We start from the raw sequence: 6,859 nt of genomic DNA, 5'->3' as shown, positions 1-6,859 counted from the left end.
CTTTCACCATTGTATTAGCCAACATTTAGACTTTAGCTGTAACATAAGCACCATGGTTGAAGAAGATGAAAGCAGATTTTATGAGACTCATTTTGCTTTTTAAAGTCAATTCTTTTATGCTCTAAATCTTTCCAAAGAGATTGCAGACTCTTAACAATCTGTTCATAGTCGACTTATCACCTTTTAGATAAATGGTCCACACAAGGACAGAACCACTTTCTTCTGAAGTACTCCTTCTAGCCCTGGGTCTCTCTGTGGCCATCTGCCCTTTGGATGTTTGTCTTCTTATCTAAGGCCTTTCCTAGGATCCTGACATGTTTCTAACTTCTTGAAGTCCTTACTTTTCTAAGTGTTTATAGCCATTTTTCCTATTTTTAACTGGCTTCTGCTTATAGGTTACCAATGATTCTTCCTGACCCCAAATTAGTTGTTGAGTTTCTTTGCAGCAAAATAATAAATCTTCTTTCTTGTTATTGTTTTAATTTAAACGTGTTTGATCATGACAAAAACAACAGAGACATTTCTTGAAAATGTTGAACAGATGATGAGAAATACAAAACTATGTTTGCCAAAACTTGAAAAATTCATGCATTTATGGTCAGCTGAGCTTCAACAAAAGTGCCAAGAACACATAAGGGGGAAAGGGTAGTCTTCACTAAGTGGTGTTGGGAAAACAAGTTTCCAGCACACAGAAGAATGAAATTGAACCCTTAACTCATGCAAATCAACTCACAATGGATTAAAGTCTTAAATGTAAGACCTGAAACCATAAAACTTTTAAGAAAAAATTTAGAGAGGAAGCTTCTTGACATTGGTCAGGGCAATGACTTTTTGGATGTGATCCCAAAAGCACAGTCAACAAAACAGAAACAGACAAGTGTTATTACATCAAACTTAAAACCCTCTGTACAGTAAAGGAAACAACAGAGTGAAGAGGAAATCCACAAAACGGGAGAAAATATTTGCAAACCGTACGTCTGAGAAGGGGTTAACATCCAAAATACATAAGGAGTTCAAACAACTCACTAGGAAGAAAACAAATAATCTGATTAAAAAATGGTCAAAGGCCCTGAATAGACATTTCTCAAGAGAAGACACACAAATGGCCACTTCGATACATGAAAAGGTGCTCAACATCAATGATTATCAGAAAAATACAAATCAAAACCACAGTGAGATATCATCTCATATCTCTTAGGATAGCTATTATGAAAAAGACAAAAGAAGACAAATGTTGGAGAGGATGTGAAGAAAAGGGAACCCTGGTGCACTCTTGATGGGAATGCAAACTGATACAGCCATTTTGGAAAACATTATGGAGATTCCTCAAAAACTTAAAAATAGAACTACCATATGATCCAAAATTTCCACTTCTGGGTATACATCCAAAGGAAATAAAATGAGTATCTCAAAGAAGTATTTGCACTCCCATATTCATTGCAGCATTATTCATAATCACCAAGGTATAGAAACAACCTGCATGTCCATTGATAGATGAATGGATAGAGAAGATAAACACACACCATGGAATATTATTCATTACTGAGAAAGAAGTAAATCCTGCCATGTGTGACAACATGGATGAACCTGGAAGACATTATGCTCAGTGAAATAAGTCAAACAGAGAAAGACAAATACTGTATAATCTCACTTATATGTGGAATTTTTTTAAAAAGTCAAACTCATAAAAGCAGAGAGTAGAATGGTGGTTACAAGGGGCTGGGGTTCGGGGAGAAATAGGGAGATGTTGGTCAAAGGGTACAAATTTGCAGTGGTGTAGGACAAATAAGATATCTAAAATACAGGCATGATGACTATACTTAATAATACTGAACACTCATCACACACCAAAATATGCTGACTGTGAGGAGATGTTAGTTAGCTTAACAGTAGTAATCATTTCACTATGTGTATTTATACCAAATCATCATGTCATACACCTTAAATATATAGAATTTTTATTTTTAAAAACTTTCTCATAAAAAAATTGTTGAACAGATGATGAAGAAATATAAAGCTGCATTTGCCAAAACTTCAAACTGGCAGAATTTTTTTTTTAAGTATATAAAACTGATTCAATTTGTATTCATGTCAAGCAAAAGAAAAAATGACACACTATTGATACACGGAATATGTGCTATGAGAAGTTTTATATAATTTTCCTGCTCAAATTTTTTTGACAGCCTTGAAGACATTGTAAATAAACTTTATAGAGATCCATCACCGTTATTTTTAAAGCGTTCAACAGAACGCAACACGGGGGCAAACGAACAGGATATAGCTGAATAAAAATAAATACAAAGTGTTGCCTTTAGGTTCAAAAATTTCACTGCACAGGTAAAGACGTGGAGTGGTGGCTCTGAGAGTCTAAGCGCAAGGCGAGCAAACAGACGATGCCAAGAAGAGCGATCTGTGGCTTCACTTGCTCAGGGGCAGGTCCGAACAGGAGAAGACATGCTGGAGAGTACGGTGTTTTTGTTTTTTGTTTTTTTAAGATTTATTTTTTTTTTATTTATTTGAGAGACAGAGAGGAGGAGGAGAGAGAGAGAGAAAGTGTGTGGGAGCCAGGGCAGGTGCAGAGAGAGAGAGAAAGAATCTACAAGCAGACTCTCCACTGAGCGCGGAGCCCTACACAGGACTCAATCCCAGGACCCTGATAAGGCGTGACCTGAGTTGAAATCAAGAGTCAGCTGCTTGACCGACTGAGCCACCCAGGCGTCCCAGGCATTCAGTTCTGATAGGACATTTTAACCAGAGAGATTTACAGAATAGAGGTCACACAGAAGAGTTGGTCTGCCAATGATACAGAAATTTTCTCTAATCCATGGAAAAATATGAGAAACATAAGAACTATATTGTGCATAGTCTTATAACATATGATAAGATTAAGTTGTTGTGAAATATGAGCTGTTTCAATCTAAGATTATTTTCTTCCCATTTTTAAGTGAAATTTATATTTTTATGTATGCAATAGAAGTGAAATTAGATACACAACAGTGATTTTTTTTAAATGCAATCACTTGACAAACCTTTGATCTGATTTGAATTTACTGGTCCATTAGAATTAGTCCAAAAAAGGGATACCAGAGTATTCAGAATTTTTATACACACACGTGCTCGCGTGCGCGCGTGCACACATGCACACATGCAAGTCTCAGGTCTAAGGAGAAGAAAAGAATGTGTTCCCAATTTCTTAATTTGGGACTCAGGGATGGACAGACAAGTAGATCCCTAATGGTTTTCCTCTGATTTCCAATAAACTCAAGAAAAAAAGAGCTTTCCAAAAGCTATCTTGCAAATTTCAGTGAAGAAACCTGTCATGAAATGAATTTAAGCAAAACAGGAATGGAAACCATAAAGGAGACCAGAAAGGATTTCTGTCCTTTGTAGAAAAGTGGGAGAAGATGTCTCTTGATGTTTTTGTTCTGAGACCATGTGATTTTGTAGTTAACTATTTTAAGAAATGTCTTTGCATATTTGTCTTCTAAATTCACTGCAGCATTTTCATCTGCCAGTATTAATGAGAATAATGCCTTCATACACCTAAGCTCTTAGAAAGGCTAGAAGATACGCATATTGTGGAGTAGTGGCAAGTCGAGCACTCAGTCTTCAATTTTTGATTTTTTTTTTTTTTTAGATTTTTTTATTTATGTGACAGAGAAACAGCCAGTGAGAGGGGGAACACAGCAGGGGAGTGGGAGAGGAAGAAGCAGGCTCCCAGCGGAGGAGCCCCATGTGGGGCTCGATCCCACAACGCCAGGATCACGCCCTGAGCCGAAGGCAGACGCCCAACGACTGCGCTACCCAGGTGCCCCGGATATTTTTTAAAACATCTTTCACTTTACTTTTTTGGGCATTTGTCATTTTCTCTCCATGGCTCATCATTTTTGGTTTTCCTGTCTTTGTTCCTCCTGTTGCTTCCAGTTAAAATGCTCTTGCTGTTTTCTACCTGTTGAAATGCCACGTATCTTTCAAAGTTCAATTAAATGCCAGTTTATCAAGAATGTCTTTTTGATTACCCTGTCCAAAAGTAATCAGGGGCTCTTTTGTTGCATTTCATACCAAAGTGATTTCTGTTCAATTTATTTTGCATACTAGATTATAAATGCCCAGAAAGCAGGAATTGTTCTCCACTTATCTCTGTAAATGCCACAGCTCCTATAATGAACTGAGGTTGATAGACAAAACTATTAGAGCTGCTCAAAATTAATTCCAAATATGTTGGAGTGCAGGAGCGTTTGCACACATATGTATATACATGTAGGGGAAAAATTACAGTCTACTGCAGACTTAGGACTAGCCCAAAGTTGCAGCTGGTAGCATTCGTCAGAATATAAAATCATGTGCAGGACAACCAGGAGCCATGTTACTTAAGGAGGAATAAAAAATCAGACCCAGCAAACTCAGCAGGCCACAATTTTTATTTATATACAATTCTATGAAAATGCTATAGATTTCTACATAAAATACAGATGTGACAAGTAAGGAAAAATGGGTCACTACTGAGAAAAAACCTACTTTCAATAATATTTAGTCTTATTAAACACAGAGTGTCTAATGAAATCTCGCTTTTCAGGTAAACAAAGACATCGTGTCTAATGTCTCTTTATAATACTTCCATCTGTGTGACCCCCAAAGTAAAATCTCCATCTGTCGGTGGAAGCTAGGAGACTTTTGTGTGTGTGTGTAAAATGTTAAATTATTTTTCTGGGGCTCTACATGCCCAAAAACAATGGCAACGTTCTAAAACCAAACACTTATTCACATGTAAGAAGAGTACATTTCATAGAGCTGTAGAAGAGTGCTCAAACTTTAATGTGCACAGAAAACATCAAGATAAACTTCTCATGAACTGCAACTTCAACGTAGTAGTTCAGGGCTGCACCTGAACTCTGCTTTTTAAAATTTTTTATTTTTATTTTCTGATGTAAAAATTTCCTAGACAAAAGTGTTTTTCTTTCAACCAGTAAGCCAAGAATTCTCCCATGTTACCTGGAAACAAACAGAATTTCCCAAATCATATTTGTTACTTTGAGACCGTTAGAAATACCTTCAAAACAAGTGTATCATGGCAATACTGTTTTTAGTAGTTTCTGCTTCATGCCAAGTGTGAGAAGGACAAAGAGTGAGTTAAAAAAAAAAGAAAAGAAAAGAAAATGGGGTGCCTGGGTGGCGCAGTCAGTTAAGCGTCTGCCTTTGGCTCAGGTCATGAGCCCAGGGTCTTGAGATTGAGTCTCGTGTCTGGCCCCTGCTCAGTGAGGAGTCTGCCTCTCCCTCTGCCCTTCCCCCTGCTTGTGTGCACTTTCTCTCTCTGTCTCCCTCTGTCTGAAATAAATAAATAAAAATCTTAAAAAAAATAAAGTCGATGAGAAAACATCATTTGGTGAAAAAGAACTCAGAAAATATGAAACTAGTGTTTAAGATAAAGCACTACTCTTCACCCACAGTGAAGGTCCTGTAATTCACATGCCTTTAGCACTGAAAACCCAAAGGAGATGATACTCTTGACTGCCACCAGTGGCATTCTGATGATTAATGTAGCTTTCTCTTTGATAAATTTTGCTATAGTCATTTCAGTATGCACAGATTCTGGAAGATTCAGATGTAATCTGTACTTCTCTGAGACCTCGATCAATAAATCATCCTCAGAAACACTAAGGTCACAGAGACATACTGAATTACTACCAGGTGATTTAACTTCTAGTTCAATTTTCAGGGGTTTCTCAGTCTGAGCAGCCACAATTTTTAATTCATAGGCTGATCTCTTCATCTCCACCTGGATCTCTGTACTGGAAATGCCTTCCGTCAGATACTTGTTTTGCTTAAAACTTGGTCTCTTGGCAGTAAAAGTTGAGGAAAGGGACCTGGATTGCTCACACTACTGTTTCTAATCCACTCAAGGGTCAGTTCTTCTCTGTTTTCTCTCTTAAACCCGTGGGGTCAGTTTGCATTCTGGTCAGGTTTTGTTCCATCCTTTGAGTGTTTCCTTTTCTTCTAAATTTAGTAAGACTGTAAGAATGTGAGAGAGTAAATTGGAGTTGTCCTCAATGCATTTCATGGCCATCCATACTGTGATCTTTTTGCACCTGGTGCTTTTCTCCACTTGGAGAACACCAGCATTGTAGGTGACATCAACAACCATGTACACATCTGATATCTCAGACCTATCTTGGGGTTGGCCAGCACTTACAGGTACTGCATGAGTGACTGACTGGGGAGCTGGGGGAGTGGTTAACTGTCCTTTTCCACTGACAAACTTTGATAACAAGTTTTTGTTTTCTTTCATTTTCAGGGTCCTGGTGTGTAGACAGAGCTGTGGTTCTGGGGCAGCAATGAGCTGTCTCCCCTCTTCCAGTGGCTATTGAAGGAACTCCTTAGTGCTCTCAGGGCTGCTTTCAGCTAGATCCTCTTGGAGGATCCAGGACTCAGCAACTTGAGAGAGCAGCCCCTTTCAGGAGGACTCCAGGATTGAAGTAAATAGGCCTCTGAAGTCCCTTCTCTTGGTCTCTTGACCTGAATTCAGGAGGTTTACCAAGCTTCTCCAGTGATGCAACATTGCTGGTCCAGAGACTGAACTTTGAGGAGCAAAGAGGCAGAGTGTGGGCTTGCACTTGAATCAATCATAACCAGATACTAAATTTGTTTAATGTCAATGCATAAAAAGCATAAATACAAACATGCATGTAAAACAGAAGTAGATAAATCATGATGGAGACACCACACTTTAACGTAAAGTAAGTGTGAGCCCAGGAAGGCCTGACACAGCTTTTGTATCTTCATAATTGTCATCTTAAAACATGCATGCTTAACTATACCGCACGCCTCCAGGGATCTGTCATCATTTGAATTATTCCTCGTG

At 38.2% G+C, this 6,859-nt stretch overlaps 1 pseudogene; it reads right to left on the bottom strand.

Annotated features, from left to right (window-relative positions):
• Positions 1-5,437: 5,437 nt before the first annotated feature.
• Positions 5,438-6,556, bottom strand: LOC123776712 (PIH1 domain-containing protein 2 pseudogene; annotated as a pseudogene).
• Positions 6,557-6,859: the final 303 nt, after the last annotated feature.

Source organism: Ursus americanus, chromosome 10 (genome assembly GCF_024610735.1).
Source record: "Ursus americanus isolate L20-20 chromosome 10, mUrsAme1.1.p, whole genome shotgun sequence".
Lineage (NCBI taxonomy): Eukaryota > Metazoa > Chordata > Mammalia > Carnivora > Ursidae > Ursus > Ursus americanus.
The sequence above is the reverse complement of the archived record's forward strand: the minus strand, read 5'-3'. Positions and strand labels throughout refer to the sequence as shown.